Here is a 24922-nt window from a genome sequence, read left to right as displayed (position 1 = left end):
GGGAAATCTTGATCTATTGTCGTAGACACTAGGAGGTCCTGATGTTCCACTGGTTTGCGGTTTTATCAGGCGTGATAATCTCCGGGCGTGGCGCGAGTTGTTTACGAACCTTTACTAGCGAAAATCTCGCATTTGATTTTTGGCGGAATACATCCACTTTGAGCGAATTTATAGGGTATGCAAATTTGACGGATTTTCGTGAAATTTCGCCAGAACATTCCAGAGATACTGACAAACCAAAGTGTGTCGGGAAATTTTGATATTTAACACATTTTCCCGTGGCGTCCATTTACGCAACACGTCTCGCATATTTTTAGCTACTCCAACTTTAGATGTGGATATATAGACAACGAATCAGAATATCGAAAAAGCCCGATACGCTTTTGTTGATTGATGCCTTGTGAATAAGACTGTGCAGCCATTTTGCTCGTACTGCGGAATCCGATAGCCGATAAATTCAATAGAAGAAGCCTCGGTCGTTTCGCGCCTTACCGCCTCCTGACACTTCCTAAAAGAAAGCATTGCTGAAATTGTATTTTTTTCGTAAAGTACATTTATTAAGCTTTCTTATGATATATAGTTTGTTGGGGTTTTATTGAAACTGGCGCGCGTACGATTTTTTTCCGGAAGGGCACCCGCGAAGGTGGGAAGTAACCTTAAAGGGACAAAAGAGAAATGTTATCAAACATGATATCTTCACATGTGAGGATATCATATCGTTGTTGTCAGTTTCTTACCAGTCGGTATACCACTCACTTTTATATAATAACTGTGTTTATTACATTTTGCTGGTCAATCTCAGCCTCGCTATGATGTTTGCGCGGTTACTATTATTCTATTCTATCAACTTTATTGGTCACAAAATTACAATATAATTAAAAGAAGAAAAGGACCAATAGGAATTGCGCGAACGGGAAAATAGTTACCCATGCGAGGCGCAACCCCAGAAGCTAGTAAGAATGGTGATAGAAAATCTTAAATTTGATAAAAATTACAATAAAATCTAATAATTACTTATAGTTAAAAATTATAGTTAAATCTAATTAATTACAATAGTTTAAAACAAGATGCGGATAATATTAGTCACAGAAAATTAAGAGCGGTGGCAAGGGCAGTTACGGAAGAGGAACCAGGAGCAGGGCATGTCAATATCATAGGTAGTGTCCAGTAAAGTAAAATAAGTGGCGTGCAAAAAATATTTGAATAAACTTGGGCTAGAAAATTTGTCTTGAGGGGCGAGATTACAGATAGTGTTCCAGGGTTTTACAATTCTATTGAAAAAAGAAGCTTGAAAAGTTGCGGTTTTACAGTAAGCAGGTTTTAGTACGAGGGTGGGGTTCTTAGAGCGGGACCGGCCATGTGTGGTAAAAGTAACATATCGTTCAATTTTTAGGTCAGTATATCCAGAAATACAGTTATAGAGAAATCAAAGATCTCTCAGTTCCCTGTCATATGTTAGTGGTAACAAGCGAAGAGTCAGCAGCAATCGTTGTTTGTAGGACATCTCGCCGATTCTAGTTCTTAGTATCCAGCGAGTGGCGCGCCTCTGGACTCTTTCTAAGATTGTTCTCAAATTGACACTAGCAGGAGACCAAACTTCCGTGGCATAAGTAAGCTGTGACTTCACGAGAGATAGATAAAGTGTCCGCCTTACTTTGATGTCGGTCATAAGTGGGCAGGTTCTCTTTAAGAGTCCCAGCATTCTATTAGCCTTGAGTACAATACGCATTACATGCGAGTCTCACGTTAGATTTTTAGTAATAGTTACACCGAGGTCTTTTTCTTCCTGAACGCGTTGTATGTTTACCTCGCCAAGATGATATTCATGATTTACAGGTGTTTTCTTTCGCGTAATTGTTAGCACTTTGCATTTGGAGGCGTTGAACTTCATATTTGATTCGTGGCTCCAGGTGTTTAAACTTGTCAGATCCTGCTGGAGAATAGCACAGTCCTTCACTGACAAAATAGTACGGTGCAGCTTGGTATCATCAGCATACAGAGCGGTGCTGATTTGCTCATGGATGACATCAGGGAGGTCATTGATAAATATCACAAAGAGGAGTGGGCCGACAAGACTACCCTGGGGTACACCGGAAGTGACCGGTAGACGCTCAGAGGCGGTGCCGTCAATCACAACTCTCTGCGATCTGTCCTTTAGGTAGTCAGAAAACCAATCTAACAGTTGACCTGTGACACCGTACCATTTCAGCTTTTCAATAAGAATGACGTGATCAACTGTGTCGAAGGCCTTGGCAAAATCAAGGTACAAAATATCCGTCTGTTTATTTTTGTTGAGTGCCTCCCCAATTGAATGAAGTACGGATAAGAGTTGCGAAGAGCATGAACGGGAACGCATGAATCCGTGTTGTAAGGATGTAATTGATTGCGAGACATGGGAATAAAGTCTATTACAAACGCAGCGTTCCATAACTTTACTCACAATTGGTAAAAGTGAGATTGGTCAGTAATTTTCAGCTGGCTCTAAAAGATCTTTTTTATGGACCGGAGTAACATCAGCTGACTTCCATTCTGATGGGAACCGCCCAGTACGCAGAGAATGGTTGAATAGGGAACAAAGACTTGGCGCGATCTGCTCACTGCACTCTTTAAGAATACGCGCAGGAATTCCATCGGGGCCAGTGGCTTTTGACGGATCCAAAATAAACAAGCAATCTCTCACCTCGTTGAAAGATAGTGTGATCTCAGAAAGTTCCGTATTTATTCTCATGGGATACATTTGCAAACTGCGTGCTTTGTCCTGCTTGGATGATGTAAACACAGAGCAGAAATAAGCATTAAAAAGCTCAGCCTTTTCGGCTGCAGTTTTTGCTGATTTCCCGTCAAAGGTGATCTCAGTATTCGAGCCCGGTCGATGATGTAGGATAGCTTTGTGATAGTTCCAGAATAGTTTAGGGTTTTCCTTTAAAGAGCCTTCAATTTTAAGGAGATAGTCGCGATGTTTTTGTCGAACAAGTTTCTTGATTTCATTGCTTAAAGATCTAAGCTTTAGCTTCCGTTCCACGGTTTTGTTTTCACGATATTTCCTCAGGGCACGGTACTTTCTGCGTAATGCAGACTTAACTTCCCTGTCTATCCAAGGAGGAGAGTTGGTGTCTCTAATGGTCTTCATTGGGACACATTCAGCAACTGCTGCTAGAAATAAATCTTTCCACCGAGACCAATAGATGTCAACATCGTCGGAGTGCGACATGTCAGAAGGTAGCAGCTGTAGGCGACTTCGCAGATCGTCAAAATCTGCCCTTTTGTAGTCGTACGTTTTACGGCGCACACGCTTTGATCGCTTGAATTTCAGTCGGATAAAAAAGTCCACCAAATAATGGTCAGAGGAAAATTCATTTTGCGAAGGAGAAGTTGTAGAAACATGGTCTATGACTTCGGAGAAGTTACATAGAAGCAGATCAAGTTTGTTTCCAGCAATATGCGTTGGACCTTTGATAAACTGACGAAGAAAATTATCCTCCATAAGGTCAGAAAAAGCTTCCTCTTCTAAGCTAGTTGAGGTAGACTCGTCCAGTGACCATTTAATTGATGAAAGATTGAAATCGCCAACTAAGACCATACAGGCCATTTCGGAATTTTGTTGAAGAGAGTGGTTCAGCAGATTTAGATCGTCAGGACCAGGATCTGGATGATAAAATGTGTAAAGGATAACTGGTTTAGAGCTATCCTTAAACAGCTCAACGGCTACAAGTTCGATTTGTTCTCTCTCTAAGTCAAAGCGGCGGTTAGACCGGATGTCAATTTTAACAGCAATCAGCACTCCACCTCCGGTATTTCCTGTTCTATCCTTACGATAGATGTTATACCCAGTAAGTATTTCAGATGATAGCACTGTGTCGTTGAGCCATGTCTCGCAAATGGACACAACATCGTACGAGTGGCGGTAAACCAACTGTTGTAAAATAGTTAATTTGCATATTTTGCACGAAGGTTTACCATCAAGCGGGACGAAGGCTTTGACACTTCTTGCGTTTAAATAAAGGACGCTCAAACCGGCGCTGGTTTGATAGTTGAGCTTTCTTGGAGGTCCTGGGTTAGGACAAATGTCGCCACTGATGGTTAAGCAGCTAAGTTGGAATGAAGAGGTGGAGTTTGGATAGCGACTGATCCTGGCACTAAAATATTTCTTGACTTTCATTCGGATGAAATCAACTTTGCACGGTAGTGAGCTGTTGTAGGTTGAAATTCGCCTCTGGGATCCATATGTGAGCATATTGGAAACCCCGGGAGTGTTAGGAATGCGAATATAAATCTGCCAGTCAAGAGTTCACAAGTTGAACAGCAAGAATATGAGAATTATTTCGGAGCGCATGGAGCGCATGGAGCCGTGACTGCCCGTCTTCTCATCAATTTCAGGGCTATTGCTCAAATGGCATTATACAGAACAACAAGTAGGGTTTTGAACTTTATTAAAGCTTTTCAATGGATAAAAGAAGATAATTTTCAAAGTATTGGTTTCAATTTCGCCACGATTTCCGTATAACCAGAAGCATATCACCTTCTGGTATGACCCATACATTTATTGTGCATACAGTTCTTTGTTCAAGTAAACAATCGTCGACATAATAGATTCCTCTTGAGACTTACGCGCTTTGAATGACTATAAAATGTTTCTTTAAAACTTAATATGTCTAAAATACCGGAAAACGACAACCAAATATCATTTTTGGGCACATTTAAAGTTTTTTAAAGTGTAGATGGGGTTTAACTGAAAACTGTCCCCTGACAAATGACACGTTGAGTAACGATCTGCGAGTGACAGCTAAGATCTGAGTCTTGCAAAAATTACTGAGAGCTGACAAATGGGCTGGAAATTAACTGATAACTGAGAAATGGCCGAAAAATTAGCTGGTAGCCGTTCATAACCGAGGTTTTTGCAGCAAGCCTCACTGAGACCCTCTTTGAACAGTTTGGCACGCGTTATGCAAGGTAAAATATCATGTTTATAGCGCGGTTCACGACCGTAGCCATACTAAAATATTCACCAAGGCTATATCAGAAAAAAAGTGCACCTTTTCAGTTATTTTGATTTATTTTTCACTGCATAGCCTCCTACGGAACTTGAAATAAATAAATTCCAATTTTTAACCGATGCAATTTTCTCGCTCTGCCAGCTATGGCCCTGCGGTCATATTGGTTTTATTTTAAATTTATTGGCAGACAAACAACTTACTTTGAGCGCCAAAGCTCGCCTAACGATACTCAAATTTTTTTATCACAAGTCATGCGACCTTTTGAAAACTGACTGACCGACAAGGGGATGATTTTTCATCACACCTTTACGCTTAGATGCGTTCGACGTCAATAACGAAACGCGCAAAGTCTAGAAATAGAATCCAAATTATTGGAACCCCGCGAGAGTCAGACAACATAAGCGGGTTCTGAGAGAAGTAGGAGGAAAATGAACGCCAAATTCTCTTTTTAAAAATTGTTTAAGGAACACTTGCTTACGCGCTTGAAAAAGCGTCATATCTTCTATTATTTCGTTTTGTTCGTCTGAGTTTGTCTGAGTTATGAAGTCATTCGCGCGCTTCGCTATTCAACGTCACGCCATTTCCTAGAAAAAAACGGTTATCTCAAGTTCTTAGAACAGAGTATTGCAACGGTTGATATTTCAAACGGTCGCGCAACAGCAGGGAGGTGTGGAGTGACTGTAAGCCGTCAGTCTTTCTACCGCTTTAACTTTTTTGTGCTGTTTAGCAAGCGGATGCATGAGGACACTACTGAACGATCTAATTCTTTTTTGCATTTTACCATCAGTATCCAGCATGCCTGACTGGTCGGTAAATGCCAATGCTGGCCCGTATATGCGGTGAGCTGCTCATAACTGCTGATGCTGTTTGAAACGGTTGAAGTCCAAGCACAGGTAGCGTTTTATTTTTATCATAGGTTTGCACTCGTCTCGTGCTTTATTCTACCAGTGATATGTACGCTCGGGCTCTACTAAACGAAGAGCTGTTTTATCTTGCTTTGCAGCCGAGCGTCCGTGGAGCCATTCAAGAAACGGATCTTTTGACAGAAGCGGGGCCTCCTTCAAACGCCAGTTAAAGGTAACTTTGGAAACTCATTTGACGATTTTTGATCAGTATGTTTCTGCTCAATTCAAAAGTGCACACACCTATTAGCGTTCACCACTTTATTCTTGTCTCAGTGACGATGAGTAAGAAAAGAAAACTCAGATCTTTCAATAACCGTCTCACTGATGTTGTCTGCATTTGTAAGCAAATTGTCATCACCAAATCATGTTTGTTTCGATCTGGCGTGTCCTTCGGAAATTAAGGAAGGGAGCGCTTTGTGTATCAAGCACGTCTAATGTGCAGAGCATATCTTATGGGAAAAAAAAATAATGGAAATTGAAAGGGTCGAGAGTCTATGTTAGCCATGTAAGAGGGAGGCAATATACACAAGAGCCAGACGATAAAGTTTCGTCTCTATTGAATGGTATTTTCAATTGTAATTTACAAACAACATCGCACTGTTCTCGTTTCTTCTCACTCTTTCGTAACTTAATACGGAAAGTCATGTGATGACAATTCGTGCTCTGTAGCAGCAACTGCAAGACAGTACCTTAACAACCCAAAGACGAGAACAATCATATGTTAACCCGCCATTCAAATAATTATTAACAATATTATTCCCTGCAGTGGAAGAGGCTGATGGTAGATTTTCACCGAGCCGCGAAGCGCCGTGGTAAACTGATTCGCCACTATCCACCAACACTGAGGAGAATAATCGTTTTGGTATATACGAAACCAGTAAGATAAAATAATCACAAAAATTAACTCAGAAGACTGCCAAAAGTCTTTCGCATATTAATTCGCGCGCAAAATGTTCAACAGCGAAAGGAATGTCACGTGATAATCCGGTGATTAACAAGATAAATCGAAACGTGTCATTTTCCTGTGCTTAGAAAAAATAGTACAAATTCGTTGATTTTTGGGAAAGATTAGTTCACTTCAGCCTTTACAACTTTTGCTGGAAGTCGCTGCCCGGAATATTCACACCAAGGCGAATTGTCGAATTGCGTTAAAGGGAGGGTTTCACGGTTCGGCGCATGTCTGTATTATTTATCCGCCTGTGCACGCTTTTTGGCACAGGCCCAGTTTTTCGTTGTTTATGAACCAATCGTAAGCAAGTCACCTAATTTCGCATGCAGAGAGCCGTAAAATCATCAACCGTAGAATAAATCGTACGAGTCAAAACTAAATTCAACGGTCGACAGCGTCGGTAAAATCCACTGAAAGCTTCTGAGAATTTTGATCATCTGTCATTCTGTCACAACCAACTACAGCATGTGAATACTGAACTACATCTGAGTGGGGTTTTAAAGCGATAACGTTGATAAGAAGAGAACAAAAGTATTTTGTTTTAGAGACATGCGCCGAACCATGAAACTCTCCCTTTAAACGATGTTTCGTTTAGAAACTGCTGTGGCATTTTCTAAACGTTTTAGATACTTTTGCGAGATTACTCCGAAAGGAGTTGTAAAGTCTTCTTGATTTGAAACCGTGTTGTAGGTCATTTGATAAACGTCATTGTTTTAATTTCGTTAACCTCTAAACAATAGCATTTGAGCTGCGTTGTTGAAGTTATTGTAAATTGCAATTGTCAGCAAATTGTTTTGAGTCGGTTTCGCCGATAACTTCAGGGCCAAAACTAACTGCCAATTCTTTTTGCATTTTGCAGACACTATCCGGCCGAATGAGCAGTCCATATTTCCCATCCAGTATAACAAGCTCAAGTAGGTTTAGAACTTCTTGGTATGTTCGTGGTTGCGTTTATTATTTTTTTTTTTTCGATAGCTTGATTGATGCCGGTAAGGACGATTATGGAGTGCTTGGGGCATCATCAATCGCGTCCAGCCACTCCCACATGCAGAACAGACCAAGTGAAAAGTAAACGTCAAAGGCCAAGGGTGCATTTCTTGTAATGGCAATATTTTGCATACAAGCCAACGAAAAAAGTATCGATCGTGACAAAAACAAGAGCTTTTCAAGAGCTTTCTTTTAAAAAAAATTCCACAAAAAAAACATTATTTCAGTGCAAAGTTATTGGACGTTGAAGTTTACTACACGTTAATTGTTTTAACTACCCGTTGACAAGTCCTGTCATTTTGGAGTTGTACCTCGGTTTGTTTTGCCTTGGACAGCGCTCTCGATGACTTTCTCCTCGCTTTTGGCATATTGATGAACCCAACTGTCAGCATGCAAAGGAGATTAAATTAGCAACGTTTGAAATTGGGGCAAAATCTGTATACATGGAACGAGAATTTTGAATCAACTAACCTCTGGTAATTGTGATTTGTATCCGACCGGAAGATACAAAGAATTCCCGCCGCGTCCCGCGTAAAGATTTGGCCTGCTGTATATCACCTGTCAAACGCCTATTGTTATTGCAAGATGATCCCTCTCTGGTAAACATCAACAAAGACGTCTAGGCGTTATAATCCTATTGCGGGTAAGATGCAGCAAAAAATATATTTTTCTTTTTTTGTCGGAAGGAAAATTTCGGAAAGTTAAGCGTACGTTTTTAACTCCAAGTCGGCAGTCCCTGAACCGATTTGGCTGAAATTTGGCCAGCTTATTGTCAGATACTTTTCCTCGAAAACAGTGTCTGCGATGTTTGTTTTCTTTTTCCGGTTTCGAATAATCGTCATTTTTTTTCAAAGGAAGTGCTGATGATTTGTCTCCTCTGACTTTATCCTATTGTTGAAAAAAAAACAAATGAACGTGTCAAAAATCTTAGACACAGTTTTTCAATAGGACATGTTAAGAAGCAAATGCGATGCCTATCGTTCTCTTCCACTCATTCTTAGCGGGAGTGGGGTTGAATTTACACAGACCTATGCTTTCGCAAAAACGTCTCAATTACGCTATTTCTTATGATTTTGAGATTTTTAAAGTAATGAGCCACAATCTGGAACTATTAAGCTTTCAGAAAATGTGTGGTTTGTAGGGGTTTATATCAAAAACGAAAGCGCCAGAGCGATCCGCGCGCGGACGGTCCTGAAGGGTGGCTGATACCTTAACTCGAGAATTCTGGGTTTGATTTGATGAGGAAGAGCATATTTTGCTGTAAATGGCACAACTTTTTTCCTACCTGGCGAGTGGCGACAGCGATCGAAGAGCGAGTTGCCGTACGCGGGCGACCCATTTTTGGCGCCAAATTAAGACACAGAATGTTCAAATTTTCCCCTTTGTTAATCTGATATGTTTTTGCCGAATTATAAATCCCTTTTCTTGAATAATGACATCGAGCCGACTGTGATCACGTGCGAGTCGAAAGTTCGAGTTGTTATTTCCCTAGGGGTTAGTGAGTTTTGTTAGCCCGAAGGAGTCGGAAAACGTATTTGAGTTGGGAGGTATAACAAAAACATTTGTTTTACGGCTTCGCTTCTTTGAAAAGTTGCCCTGATTACCCATAATGCTCCTCAGAGCGTGAACTCCTCTATTCAAGAGTTACTGAATTTTAGTTCACCGGCACTCAAACATTATCATTGCAATTTTGGGAATATATAGAAATTCAAATTAAATACCTTCCTTTGATTTCTTAAGTTTGTTCTAGCTTAATTTCAAGCTGTGAATTTTAATTTTAGGTCTCTCTTTCTAATTTTGGAAACTTCTTAGTGTTAATTAGAATTAGCTTTTTTAATTAAAGTACTTTCCGCTTCTGTTGCATGTTAGGTCCGGTTCATACGTCGCATTTCTGCCGTGTCGAATTCAATTCAATTAAGTGCGGCAGAAATGAGACTATCGATTCAGGCGTCGTACTTGTGTCGCACTTAATTCAGAATTGATACTGTCGAGTATGTCGGCCAGCGGAAAAGGTCTTAAACGCAGAGTATTCAATATGGCGGACGAACATACTGAGCGGCGAAGGACTTAAATTTTGCCAAAAATTGTCCGCCAATGGAACGAGGAGGAGAAGGCTGACAATGCAGCAGTATGTGTTGCAATATGTTAAGGTTGCATTGAGACAAAAATGGCCAAGTTTCTTCTTTTTCTTTGGCGGAACCAAATTTACCCATGCTCCATACATTAACATTATGTATGAATTAGATTCGACACGGCAGAAATTCGACGTTTGAATCGGTGTCGCATTTTTGTTGGATAATGCGACAAGACCAGTCGAACGTGCGGCAGAAATGCGGCAGCCAATTCAGACGTCGAATTTCTGTCGAATTTAATTCGTTGAATTGAATTCGACACGGCAGAAATGCGACGTATGAACCGGGCCTTACAAGATGGTTATGTTTCTTCCTTGACGTTCGTAGTGAAGAATATTGAAGTAGATCCTCGTGTACCAGGAAATCGTGACGAGTTTCTGTTCCCGCAGGCAAAGCAGTGCTCTCCAGAGTTAGATTCTTCAGGTTTTCGGTCCGAGTGTCCGTTCAGTCAGTCATTTACAGTCCCAAGGGAAAAGCTTATCTGTAACTTCCGTAAGCTGGTCTTTAATACCAACGTACCAAAAGGGGTACAATAAAACGTACTATTCCAAAGAACCGTGCAAGGCACGTTGAAGAACTGTTTGGTAATACGGTCCAAACTGCTAAAACAAAAAAACACTCGCTGCCTTCCAAAAACGTTCTACGTGCGATACCCTGGGGAAATGTCACATGACACTACAATCCGGATGCGACAAACCGGATGTGACAAACGGTAGCCACATTATCGTCACATGCCTCATCAACCTGCAGTCACGCTGCATATGAAAAATGTCGAACTTGTAAGAATTCACCAGTCAATCATGCGATCACAATTTGTGCTAAGCAGCAACTACGACAAGATTCGAAGACTAAATTTGGAAACGCTTTGAGTGAATCGTATAATGTTGACACAGCTACCGCTCATTAGGTTACAGTCACACAACAGGTGTGAAACTGATTGTTTTATTCCAGAGCCCATAATGGTCACGGCCATTACAAGATTTGTATTTGGGCGTTAGCTCACACAATGTCAGCACCAAATTATCATACGAAAGTCGCATGGTCTTGAGTAATTCTCAGAAAACTGAAAACTCGTTCAACGCAATATCAATGTCTCTCTCGCGTGACAGTCGCAACGTGATATGGATTATATCACTGTTGAAAACTTAACTATACTTCCTTTTTATAAGAATATAACTTATAAAAATATCGAGGCCGAAATTTTAAGAATATTTCAAGAATAAAACCTGATGCTGAGACTTAGAAAAAAGGATAATTTTTTCTGTTGAAAATTGTAAATACAATACATGTTTTTAACTAAACCGTCCGAGTCTCTTTTGGGAATTGAAGGACAAAACAAAGTAAAAAATATCGAATTTTGTCCTGAAAGACTCGGAGCCATGCTAGGTTATTAACATATCAAAAGTGGCCTTTTTACGATATTTCCGCCTTTCCACAATTTTACAGAGTTTTTAACTTTAATTACCAGAAGTTTTACATCCCATCAAAGCATGTTTTCCAACGACAGGCGAAACCTATGTTTTCAATCTTTCTGTGCTTTTACTTTTGGTTTGGCTAACAGAAATTCTTTCACCAATATCTGTGTTAAGTTAACTTTATCATTTCACATTTAATTCATACTTTAATTAATTCTTTGGTTTCAGTAAAGCACATTTCATTGGAGAGATTCAGGAGCTGAGGGAAGAAAATGTCTGAACAAGGTAAGTCACCGCTTTTTAAGATGTAAGTCCCATGCTAGTGTCCCAGTCGTTACAAAAGAAAGATTTAAGTTATATTTGGCTGGGGCAACTCTCTTCCCGCGTGCGCCTTCCACCTTCAGTTTCCACCTCCCGGTCCCATAAGGAACATTTTGTTGTCAGCCAGAAAATGCCGAGATTTTTAGCGAAAACTGAGAAGACTTAAAATACATATTAGTAGAGACAACAGAATTTTTCCTCAATAGCTTGTTAACATGGCAAACGTTACTTACAAAGTACATACCACATTTAAAACACGGTTACGTATATTTTAACCGGTTTTCAAATAGTTATAGATTTTTCCTGGTTTTAAGTTTATTTTTAATTCTATATGAGCTTATATGATTTACGCAATGTTACAAAAGTTGGGTTGCTTTAAAATCAATTAAGTTGTATAAAATGGCATGAGAGGGATGCGTACTACTGGAAGCTACGCCTGTAGTAATTTGTGCATATTATGATTATCCACAAAATCTTTACCCAACATGCAATCAACTTGTTATTATACCTGCTCGTACCTTTTCTTTCCCCTTGGATGGCATTTCGGGCGAGTTTAACCAAGCTATGGTTCATATTTCGCCACGAAGTAGTCGAGCCAGAATACTAACGGCGAGACCCGACGAACCTGATATGCCGCCGAAACGTAACGACGAAAAATGTGCCATTGGGTACTTACCGTACGGTACCCAAATTCGTCTAAGAGACCATGATATCTTAGCCATATCAGGTCAGTGACTTGCTATCGCAGAATACCAGCACAGTCAATACGGCTTGGGCACGGTAATCTTGGTAAAGCGCATCCCTAAATGTAGACTTTTGCGGAAAGATGGCTGGCATTACCAAAGAGCATAGAGGATAATACATTTATCCTGTCCATGAGCAAAATAGCTGGGGTAAAATTGTCCAGGGAGAAAGAACTTGTATTGGTTTGTTCACTTTGTACGGTTTTCACATTATCGAGTTACCAGGAGTATTACACGTAACAACATTAAGCGAAAATTGTTGGAAGAATTGTGGAAATAAAGTGCCTTGAATGACCCCAAGCATAGACCTACGCAGGGTTCAGGCCCGGATAATTAACGAGGCGTAATGATTGATTAATGGCGGGATATTAAACTAGCACGGGTCGGGGTTTTTTTACCCTTTGATTATCTAATATCTGCTGACACGAAAAGAATTAAAACTGTATTATTCTATGTTCCAGGTGACGTCATTCGCGATTTGACACTTCCTGTGTTCGTTCACTTCTCCATTTCCGCGGATTCGGAATGCACCATTCAGTTGCATGGGGACTATGACGGTTCGCTTGATTTGCAGATCCTAGATTTTATGACTGAATCCCTTTTCTGTGACTTTTTATGCGAAATCATTGATGCTATATCCGATAGAAAAACGGAAAAGTTCATTCAACTTCTCAAACCTTCTTCAGCGTTAGAGGAAGAGCTTCGAATATTGAACCGTAGGCGAATAAATTGGTTTCGTGCAACAGACGATCAAACCAATTCGAGAATCCGTGAAATCGTCGAGAGCTCAGGAGACCTCATTTCTCCTTATCCAGCAGAAGGAACGATTAGAAGCATTCGCGTCCTAATCAACAGCGAGACGGACCCCACTGGAGAGCTACGGACAAATCTTAATCAGGCTATTGCCGAGGAAATTGCGTTCTGCGCTGAACTGGAGGAGGTTGATGACGAAATGGAGGATTGCCAAGATTTTACAATGGAAGATAAATACCTCTCAGACAAAGAAGAAGAGATTGACAAAGAGGTTCAAGCGAATCCTGAAAAGCCTTGCTATTATCCTTCGCAAATAGAGATGGCAGCTATCCTAAAAAAGCGAATTGACATCATTATGTCGCATTATCACAACATTTCGAGCCTGAGCAATGTCTTTAACGATGTGGAGTTCGTGGTGTACACGGCCCCGTATAGAATGCTCAGCGATCAGACGGAGAAGAGGATCTGTCATTCCGATGCTGGTGTATTGTCGAAAGAAGAACTGAAATCCCGAGATGGCTTACATGGAAAGAAACGGATTTTTATGTATGTTCACAGCACAGAAACGGAAAAGCACTTTCAAGAACTCAAAAAGGCTGTTCATGAAAAGCCTAACACTCTCTTCGTCATCATAGAAGATGAGTGTCACTGGGACATCGGGAAAGACAAGGAAGAGAAACCTTCTGCCCACAATCTCTTCATCAACGAATGGTGTAAAGACAAATCGCCCCAAAATGTGCTTGTTGTCCAGATCTCTGCAACACCCTTCAACTTCCTAACAGAGAACTCTCGTCTTCCAGAGGTCCGATGCAGTCTTCTTAACAACGAAATCTTTATCACTGGAAATGAGTATCAAGCAGGCGATCTTGTGGTGCTGGAAAGAGAACCTGACTTGGAAGAGCATGTGAAAAACAACTCAAAGGAAGTAGAACTTCATGTTGTTCACTGGTCAGAAGTCGAATTGAAAAACTTCGAAAGTGGGATGCGGATGAAGCTCAAATCAACTCTAAGTAACGAAGATGCACCAAATCAATACCTTCACGTTTCTCCCGACGGAGAGCTGGGTGTTACATGTACTGAAGACGACGCTAATGATTTCATTGTACAAGGCAGCAACGGGATCGTGATCCTCAAAGTTTTACCAACCAACGAACAGCAACAAGCGAAGCCTCTGACAGTTAGTCAAGATGCAAACGAAAATTTGGTTGCCAAAGTTGACCCCCCAAATCCAACAAGATTTGAATTGAAGCTAGATTTTGGCGTTGGAGTTCTGGCGTTTTGTTCATGTGCAAAACAAAATCACTATATTGGTGTTGATGAACTTGGTTATGTCAGTCTAAAACCAGCCAGAGTGGAGCGCAAACGTGGTGTGTTCATCATGAAACCACCACCAGATATAGCTGGAGTCTGCTCTTTCTCCTACCAATTCTTCACTGATCGATGTGGTCCGGCAGAAGTTGACTTGGTTGGACAACAGTATATGAGTTTGAATTTCTACCTGAGCACCATGAACTCTTCCAACAGAAACGAGCAGAAGATAAGGGAAGATGTCTTTTTCCAAAAGATCGCGGACAAGGCGAAGAGACAGAAGAAAATGTCTAAAACAGACGCTCCTTCCTTCTCAGTTGATGCCTTGCTATGTTCGGAGTACTGCTACTACATTCTCCTTGCCAGCGTTTACGACAGTGAAGAGAAAATACGGGAAGCACTAACTTCTAATATCGATGAATCACCTGTTGCTGAGTTTGACAGAAAAGTCGATTTACTTTCCAACAAACTAAGGAAAGAAAAAACAAATTCCAAAAAGTGCATTGAACCTGAAGCTTTCGAGTTTGTTCGAAAGGAACTCTGTAAGAAAGCGAGAGACGATTTTAAAGAAGGTATCAGGCAATTGAGAAGATTCGGTAAGCACAATTCAACGACAGAAAAGCAAGAGGAGTTAAAGAAAGTAACGAAAGAATTGACTACTTCATTTGTCGCCTGCATTATGCATTTTCCTTTGAATGAGCTGCAAACAATTATGGAAGACCCTCACCTAAACAGCGATATTGAAGAGATAAAACAAAGGCTGTAACAAAATGACTTCCAAGAGATGATTGAAGAATGGATGTGTAATCTCAAAAAAGGCGAAACAAGTTCCTTGATAGAAAATCTAATCCGGAGTGGAAAAGGAAAAATGGGAAGAATGAAAATTGTCCAAGCCAAGAGCATGAAAACCGCTGATCAATTTTATTTCACTCTGCGACTGACACGATCAGTGTCTTCTCTTGAAGAATGTTTCGAAGTCATCAGAGACTATGGCGGCATTCAGATCGAGAAACAACTGATGAAATCATCAAGCCCCTTCTTTCAGAAGCTTCAACCAGAAATCTGCGCCGACAAGTTCGACTGCCCTTGCCCAGGGTTGAAACTACAAGCTGGCCGCAAAAAATGTGCCAACTGTGACCACGTGCATAAGTCGATAATGCAGTATGAAGACCTTCAAAATCTGGCTTGTGTCCTTATTCTGGTTGAGAAAGGACGTATGGGAAACACATTCCCCCATAGCTTTGACTGCCTCGACCTTCGCCTCAGCCATGACAGCAGTTGCGAGTTCAAAGAAGGCTCTCTATTCTATCTTTCAACCATCATTCAAGAGCTTGGAAGAATGTGTCGTTACTCGAAGTCCTCTGCCAGTGAGACGCCTTATGTACTGGTTAGGCGGGTGCTGTTCAAGACGCTTCAAGCGTCACTGAAAACATCTCCTTCGATGAATGCAATTTCTCGTCAGAAAGTTGATCGATACATGACAAAGAGCAGAAGAAGCAAAGATGAGAAGTGCTCTTCCTTGCGTTGGCTAGACTATAAGGCTCAAAAGGATAGCTACGATTATCAAAACGCAAAGAAGCATTGCAACAGAATCCTTCTGCACGCGGAACCCCAGATAGGCAAGACGGACGCATACCTTTGCCTAGTAAGAGAACTGCGACAGTGTATCGTTGGAGAAGACAAAGTTTCACTTTCCGCAACACCTGCATTTGAAGAAGGTATTTTTTGCCGCCATAAAGAGAACCGTTGTTCCCAAGAATTTCTGGTCCGTGACACAGGTGAAAGGTACGACTGGGAATTTCCTTATTGGAAGACGATTAAAAATTCTGCAAGCCTGCATGATGAACCAGTGGCACCGGGAAAGTACTCAATTGAGGGTTGCTTCTATACACATGATATGGAGGAATTTCCTAACATTCTTATGAACCCAGAACAGGATAAGACGGCGATCGATCACCAGTATCAGGAAAGAGAAAGTGTAGATGGTTTACGAGCTTGGCATTGGTACCACTTCGAAAAATGTGTCGATTGTGGACGACTTCTTCAAGGTAAGGAACCAGTTTTGGAGACCTTCAAAGTTAGCATCGATGGCATACCAGTCACTGTTAAATGTTCACTCCCAAGCAGCCGCCAATCGTTTAAACACTTGCTAGAACAGCTCAAGAGCACAAGTTCTACAGAAGAGCCTAAAGAGCTCAATCCTTTACCGTCGCCTTTCTGGATCTTTCATACCTCACACAGAGATGATCCTCGCAAATGCACCTTGAATTACCACCATGTAATGCAAGAGAAGGGACAAGTCGCCACATATGCACAAATAGCCGTTGTTTACAAGGAAAAATTCGATGCTTACAGATCCACGTGGGGAAAGATGCTTACCATTGTCCAACTGCCAGATAAGTTGCCTAACTATGAGCTTGGACCGAATGAAGGAGGAGTGGGGTATGCAAGGCTTTTCATTCAAAAGATGTCATTTGCCTTAAATCTGGAATACATCTTTATGGTGGATGACAACGTGGTGGTGATGTCCGAAGCAGTATTCACTCAGAAAGGATTCTAAGAGACGAGAATGGTGTGATGCAGATGCAGCGCTGTTCGTTCCTTAAGCCACTCAGCCATCTTCGGAAAATCGCGGCGGGAAAGGAAATTCCACCAATTGATCATGATGAGATAAAATATGAGCCCCATCCTTTAACAGAAGAGTTCAAATATCAAGAGTTTCCACTGTATAGCTACACAGGTCCTGCCAAGCTGTTTGGAAACAAACAACATGAGAGCTACGGAGTACTGGGTCTTATCAGAAGTGTTCCAGTGGCAGTAACTCCATTTTCAAGAAACCAAGTGTACGCTGCTGTTTTGCTGAATGTCAAGAGTACCGTCGAAAAGGGTGTTTTCTATCGACCATGGCCCTGTTGGGAAGACCTACGGTTCAATGACGACTGCGATAAAGCTGGTCTCTGGGTAGTGAAATGCAATCGTTACAGCTTTCTCAAAGTTCAGTACAAAGATTGGATAAACAGCCTTACACTTCCAAAGATCTTTGAATGGAGAGACGATAGCATTCTTGAGGAACAACCACTTGTGAGCGAGCTACCCAAAGATTTTGAAGAGAGTATAATCCTGGAACATCTTCGCAACTTTGTCAGCACTCAGGGTCTTGAGAAGTGTTTCAAGGGATGCATTGGATATGCACGAAGAGAAAGAATTGAAGACACAGTCTCTCCCGCTAGAATAGTTCAAGAAGTCGAAGCAAAGCAGGAGCCTTCTGCCAAAGGAACTCCGGTTTTTATTCTTTCTCTTTCTGTTGGAAATCGCACAACCAACGATATCGAGCTTCTGAAATCAAGATTTTGCAACACTAAGGAGAAAATTGTTACCGTGACAAGTACTAAGGAAGTACTTGAAGAGTGGCCTGAAATGAAGTTAACTAAATGTACCATACCAAAAGCAATCTTTTTCTCCCGCGAAATGAGAGACAGAAACTCCAAATTTACCATTTTGTCCGCCGCTGACCCAGGGAGGCATCGTTTGCGATACATTCTAATCCAGGCGTCTTTCCTACGAGAAGATGAGGATGGTCAAGAAGATATTACCATCACAAACGAGCCAAGAATGGACAGAGTTTCGTTACCCAATAACACAGAACCCATCAGCAAAGAAAAGAAAAGCGTGAAGAGATCTCTTCGAGAATCACTCGATGACAGTGTCGAAATAAAGCGACGTAAAACGAATGACGACTGCAGTCAACGACCTGAAAGCTTATTACCAGAGACATGCGACGAAGCAATCATAATAGAGGAAAGATTTACTCCCTTGCGAAGCAGCCTTAAGCACTTCCAAAATTTTGAAACAGAGAGCAAACGAGCCAAGGCCGTCGCTAGGGAATTTGAAAACAAGAGCGAAGTGGTCGATTTAACTAGAGTAGATTATATGGATTCGGTACATGTAGACGAGATGGCATCAGAGAAAATGGATGTTTCCAGTTCTGTAGAAGAACGATTTGAGGAAGTTCACCGTGAATGCAACGTCAGCATTGTTAGCGAGGATAAAGAGACCTCGGCAAGAAAACGAGTCACAAGAAATGAAGATCCCGGACATATGGAAGGAACCAACGACGTCACAAAAGACATCGTCAGTCTTTGGGTGGAATTTAGGAATCTGCAGGCTAGCAGTAGAAAAGAAAGCGAGAAAACAGGCAGTAACGACCTTACAATGGAGTACATAACAGAGAAGCTTGCACGTTTTACCACTGACCAGCTGCAGACGAAGGACGAAAAAGGTTACAATGCACTCCTGAAAGCTTGCTCCCTGCCCTCCATGAGCCCTCATGTGCTTCAGTACCTCATCACCACAAAAAAGGTGGATATCAATTGTGAGCTGCCTCAAAACTTCGACAGAAACCCCTCCACTACAAAAGGACTGATTCCAGGAATGTCCGCTTTGTCTGTGGCAGTAAAAAGTGGAAATGTAAAATCAGTCCCCACTTTCACAAGACGTGGCGATGAAATTTCTGTTCAAAGTGTGGACGATGATGGGAATACCGCTCTGCATCATTGCGTTCTTTCAATGTCCAAATTGTCCTTCCAGAAGCTGTTTCCTCTTTTTAAGCCACTGAAATGGAAAACGTTGCGCAATGGAGATGGAAAGAATCCTTTGGGGACTCAGTGAGGGAAAGGAAAGATCTATCAAGTTCATGTGTGAAGAAATGATGAAGAAGACGAGAAGAAGAAGGAGAAGACGAAGACGGAGAAGACGAAGACGGAGAAGAAGAAGAACCCCTCCTTATGTTAGTATAGAGGTAAAGATTTCGATATTTTACACTGACTCGTTTCTACTTCTACACACAACACAAAATCTTCAACAATCAGTCAACTTCTTACAACAGGTATTCCATATCTATTGTGTTCTTAACTTACTTTTATAGATTTGAGGCAAAAACCGATCGTATAATTCTGTATTACTCTATCCTGTTATTCCCATTAATGATCTATGGAAGACCAACTTCGACCGGAAAACCTCCGGAACGAAAGTGGAGAGATACTGACCGGCTATCAACTGCGGTTAAAAAAGGGTTGGTGGAAGGGCTGCACAACGTTACGTTACAAATGTCTTGTGTAAGTAAGGTACAAAAGCTTCTTTTTCCCCATATATGAAAAAATAGGCAATGAGAGTTGAAGGAATGTTTACCCTGAAGCCAGCAATTCCACAGGGGGTATTATGACCCAATCTCCGCTGAATGTACAAATTCGATAAATTTTAATACTGTTAACATTTACGGCTGCTAGCCTTACAGGGTGAATAAATTTCAAATGAATGCTTTTTATAACTCTGTGGATAATTCATATTTCTATTTGAGCCCAGTACTGTAGAGATTTTAAAAACGTCGTCCTTGTGTTTTGATTTGTCCCTAGAGTAAAGCCTCAAGATAGTAAACACTCTCGTCCAGCATCTCATCATGTCATCAAATTGTGGTCAAGACCCAAACTCAAAAGCTGCATGCAGTTGACTAGACAGAGCACGAGTTCTGTGTTCTATGGCAAGCTTGCAATCTAATATACGGTCAACTTCAACTAGAGTCCACTAGGAGAACGGGATCATCTGTTAATGCAACCAGCTATTGTCTACCTTGGACAGAGATGAAGGGAGCATGTGTCTGAAGTATCATGAAGACAAATTCAAGGTGTCCAGTTCAGTTGTTGTTCGAGAGAGATGACCTTATAGGAATAACTCGACAAGTTGGATTTATTAGTCAGCGGTATTAAAACAAACTTGGATATGGCGTTTTACTTATAAGAATAACATTAACAAGTTAACAAGGGCCGCAGCTAGCTTCAATTTTGATGTGTATTTTAATAGCGATCAGCATGTGAACATTTTTATGTTCCGTAGCATCATAAACACGATTTTACAGGGTAGATGTCATTATAACGTAAGAAAAGGGAAGAAATTAAGATTAAGATAGCAATTTACGAAAGGTATTGTATTCATTTTTGAAGTTTTTACTTAAAGGGAGACATTTCACTGAACAAGCTTGAGGAAATTTTCCTCTTGATGATAAACAGGGATAGGAAATTGTACATAACGAGCTTCAAAAGAGAGCAAGATGAAATTACAGTCTGCCCTTAAGAAAGGATATTTCGATTATTTGGTCGGCTGTTATTTTAGACACTTCCATATGATATGGAATGCCCTGGTCCACAGAAAAGTGAGAACCTCTTGAACCAGGGTAGATATCGCTATATATAACCGAGCAACCGGACAGTGTTTAAATTAAATCTTTTCTTATGCACATAATAGACTAGAAATGGCTCTAGACTACTTAGCTTACCCCTTTACTGTTGTGTAAGATAATTAATGCATCATTTTATAAGTTTAGTATTGACATTTGTTTGGTCCCATTTACACACGAATGTCGGAACCCGAGGGGAAAATTAATGCCGCGTCATAAATGCCTGCATCAGTTTACATCTTCCTCAGTTTGGATTTTAATACTGGTTAAACGGGGTTTTCTTTATTTGCCCACCCACACTCTCTTAGACTTTGTAATATAGTTTCACCTTTGTCTATAATCCCGGGGGTAGTGGCCGGAGTGTAATATAGTCTAGTCTAGGTTTATATACTTAATCTCACTTTTGATTGTTTTTAAAACGCATTGGTGATCATCAGTGCCAAATGAATTTGTTATTAAACTGTACAACTGTGCCAGAAGTACTTGATTTATTCGACATTTTAAAATCTGGGTATAAGGGTTGCGAGAGCGCAAACAATAGATTAAACTATCTTAACCAGATCCCGGTTGTTCATCTGGGTAAATAACTTTTGCGTATTTGAGAAATTCCACACTCCTGATTTGTTTGCCCGTTGTTTGATACCTATGTCGTACGTTTAATACGGATTGCACTCATAATTTGAGCAATAAGTACAAATATTATTTGCTAAAAGTCTACTCAAAGCATGTTAACATTTTGAATACTATTTGAAACATCTCACTTTAATTCATTTCTCTCAGTGCCCCCGCGATCAAACTCTCAAACATTCTCGAGAAAGTTAATATCAAACGCCGTAAAATGCTTAAAGCGTGTGCTGTTGTGTATCAGTTTAACTGACGTGAAACGCCACTGGAAGGCAATTTCCTCTTGCAGTTTTAACTTCACAAACATTTGCAAAAACACTGCAGTATATTTGAGATAATCCTAACCTTAACCTTTACCCTTAAGAATCTAGAAAGCCGTAGTGGCGGAGATCAACATAAGCTAGTGCGAGGCCAAAAGAGGGGCTTAAGACAGACAGAGGTGGACGCCCTATGCCCCCCATGGGACAAAGAGGACTAGATGATGATGATATTTGAGATATTTGATGATATTTGAAAAGTGGAGAAATTCAAAAAAGGAAACCCCTAAAATTAGACGTTAGAAAACTAAACTTCGAGTACAAATACGTAATTCGTTGTCATTGCTGTTTGGTCAAGTGAAGCTTGAATCGAAAGTTGCCATGCCGACTGCTGCATTACCATTCTGCTTCATTCCAATGACGGTATTTGCCACCTTACGAAGCGTTTTTTCAGCCATTCCCACAAATGACGGTATCCCAGTTACAGCAGCAGTGACGCTGTAGAACTCTCTGTTTAATTCAATTCTTTATTGTTATTTATAATATAGATGACCTAGAGCTGGGGAGAGCTTCATCCATCGTGGCAACGAATGCAAGAATACATACCAAAAGAGACGAGTCATGTAAAGCGTGGGAAAACAATCTTGAATGTAACAAAGATGTGTGCAAGCATCAAGCTGAACCGCACTGCATTCGAAATGAGCCAAGATCAAAATCTTGGGATCGCATTAACTTCGAGAAATTAGCCAGGCACAGTTATGGAACGGTTGGAAGACCAAAACCAGCGGAAACAAATTTTTTTGTGGCCAGATAAAGTAGTTGATTCCTCTCCTAGCTAGAACGGAGGAAAAAAAACCTTATTCGATGAGAAACACAGAGATTGATCAAATTATAGAGCTTGAGGCAATTCAGGAACCTAAGATAAGAGAAGTCTTGCTAACAATGTTTTTAACCTCGCCTCCTTTTCAGCCTATCTTTGTTAACTGCGTAGAATAAAAGAGGTCAAAGCACCCCTGCCTAAATTACCACTCAGTAACTTTGGATTTGATCAGTGTTTTTCTTTTCTTTTCTTTTTGTTTTTTTTTTTGTTTCATCGGTATAGTAAATTATTCAAAACTCAAAAAAGCAACAAATTCAACAGCACATCCCCATCCCCATCACACATCCCTTTTCCACATGACACATTATCCTTCCTGTTTACTCATTCGCATTAAGGTATGGGATAGCCACCCCAGACGAGTAAACGCGTCAGGACAGACTGAGAGTGCTAATAAAGTAACCAAGAGGGTTGTGGAGGGAGGGGTGACTTGCCAGTTTTGGACTTAGCGCAAATGACATCCTTGCAAAGTTTAATATAATGCTAATATTGCGTAGTAAGAGGGATAATGCATATTTGAGGTTTGAATATTGATACTGCACTAGGCCACCGCTCAAACCCACGCTTTCCTTATGAAACGGATTTTAAGCGCGGACAACCCATAATAAAGAGTCTCATAGCTTTTGATTCTAATTTTGGGCGTGAATTTCTTTCTGGGAAACTGGACAGTCCGCTGGGATGGTCGGATTTTTGTATTCAAAATTGAATGGAATCGGACATATGTTTTTCCATGCGTTCTGAACAGATTTTCCGTTTTTTCGCCACTGGTGGTATTCTTCAGTAAACAGACTTGGTCACAACCGAGAACGACCCACGTTTTTCCTGACCAAAATAGCCCACCCCTCCAAGGTAAGGTCTTTATCGGGATAAGTATTCAACTCACTCCATCTTTTATTTATTTATTCTTTATTTTGTCAATTTGAAACTCATTCAGAAAATAAGAAATTGTTAATTCTGATTTCGTCAGCCTAACAGACCAAATAATATTATGGAGTTGCTTTGGGTTCATATGCTCTCAATGATAATATCGGCTTCGTTCATTTCGACGATTACGTTTTGTTTTACTCGTTTCAACCGTCTCAGTTGTCTCGGCGGGTTCGTTTTGGTGGTTTCGGCGCTTTCACTGGTTTCGTTCGATGGCTTTTTCCATTGTTGTCAGAGTCAATTAATTCCACATTGAATAGGGGCATGCTGAAGTCATTGTTTACATTTTTGCTCATTTGCATACGGCTTTGCGCACAGAAGGAAACAAATTGGACATGAATTATTAAATCAACTCCATAACTCGTGTAAACATGACCCATAATTCGTGTAAACATGACCCGCCTAGATCAGCTCAGCTATCCACGGGCATGTTATAATTGTAATTTTAATTTGAAAACAAAAATAAAATGTATGTGTGAATTGACTCCAGGCAACTAAAGAGCTTGTGAAATTTAATACCTGGTGAAATTTTTAGCTCTTTGGGTGTAATATTCAAGGACATATTGTCTTTCAAAAACTACGAAATTTCTAGGTGGCAAACGTGCTAATGAGCTCATTCTTTGAAAAATTTTAAGTTTTTAAACCAGTTTTGCACAAAAAGTGTTCAATACATCAGGCTCATATTAATTGGGAGAGTTAATCGTACTATGACCTTTCAATATTCAGAACTGATTTATTTGTAGCTCCATCAGAAACTGAATTGCTTATGCTAATGAGGCAAATATTGTAAACGGGGATTCCCCTATTTGTGACAGCAAAAAGAAATCAAATTAGACAGCATCTCTGGACTCGAAACTCGCAAAATTCGCACCCACGCTGCTTTGTTTCCCGACAGAAAGAAAAGACCAAAACCAAAACTGAGGCAAAGAAAATTGAAATACGCCAGAATATTGTCGAAAACCCTGGAAAAACTACTCCGCTAGCGATTTCAAGTGGCAAATTCAGAATTTTAAGAAACCATGTGTCGGCCGAGACACTCATTTACATCGGGCATATTTAATGAGCTTTCTCGCCTTCTTTTTTCCTCCCTCGAAACTTGCCTGGATTCGTTTGAAAACTCTATTCTTTTTTTCTATCGAAGAAATAAAACTAATGAAAGCGTAGACATGCCGCAAACTTTCAATTCAGCGAAGTCAAACTTGAAGGAGCTTGCAAATTTCTCCGAGTGTTACTAACCTCATTCAACAGTATATTGTTTTAGTCAGGTGAAATCGCCATCCTACTTTCCGAGTCCGAGTCTACGTTCATTCTCGTACCCAGAACCTCTGTTTCTGTTGGTCACGTAACGACTTTTTAAAACGAGTAGCACTGGGGACGAGAATAGTCTACGTTCTGATTGGTTTCCAGGTGGCGGGGGCACGCGCAGACAATTTTTCCGAGACCAGCGTAACGTTATTTTTAACCCTGTCGTTGAACCACGACGAAGTCTACCCTTCCGTACAAA

At 40.7% G+C, this 24922-nt stretch overlaps 2 pseudogenes across 1 annotated transcript; one reads left to right on the top strand and one right to left on the bottom strand.

Annotated features, from left to right (window-relative positions):
* Positions 1-2461: 2461 nt before the first annotated feature.
* LOC149098307 (uncharacterized) lies at positions 2462-4585 on the bottom strand (annotated as a pseudogene).
* Positions 4586-5973: 1388 nt separating this feature from the next.
* Positions 5974-21215, top strand: LOC110051244 (uncharacterized; annotated as a pseudogene). The gene is made up of 5 exons (XR_016203971.1): positions 5974-6071; positions 7708-8478; positions 11611-11667; positions 12908-19305; positions 19919-21215. The product of XR_016203971.1 is annotated as an uncharacterized LOC110051244 (transcript).
* The last annotated feature ends 3707 nt before the right edge of the window (positions 21216-24922 follow it).

Source organism: Orbicella faveolata, unplaced genomic scaffold (genome assembly GCF_042242905.1).
Source record: "Orbicella faveolata isolate gen_17 unplaced genomic scaffold, um_ofav_v1 contig_46, whole genome shotgun sequence".
NCBI classification, from domain to species: domain Eukaryota; kingdom Metazoa; phylum Cnidaria; class Anthozoa; order Scleractinia; family Merulinidae; genus Orbicella; species Orbicella faveolata.
The sequence above is the reverse complement of the archived record's forward strand: the minus strand, read 5'-3'. Positions and strand labels throughout refer to the sequence as shown.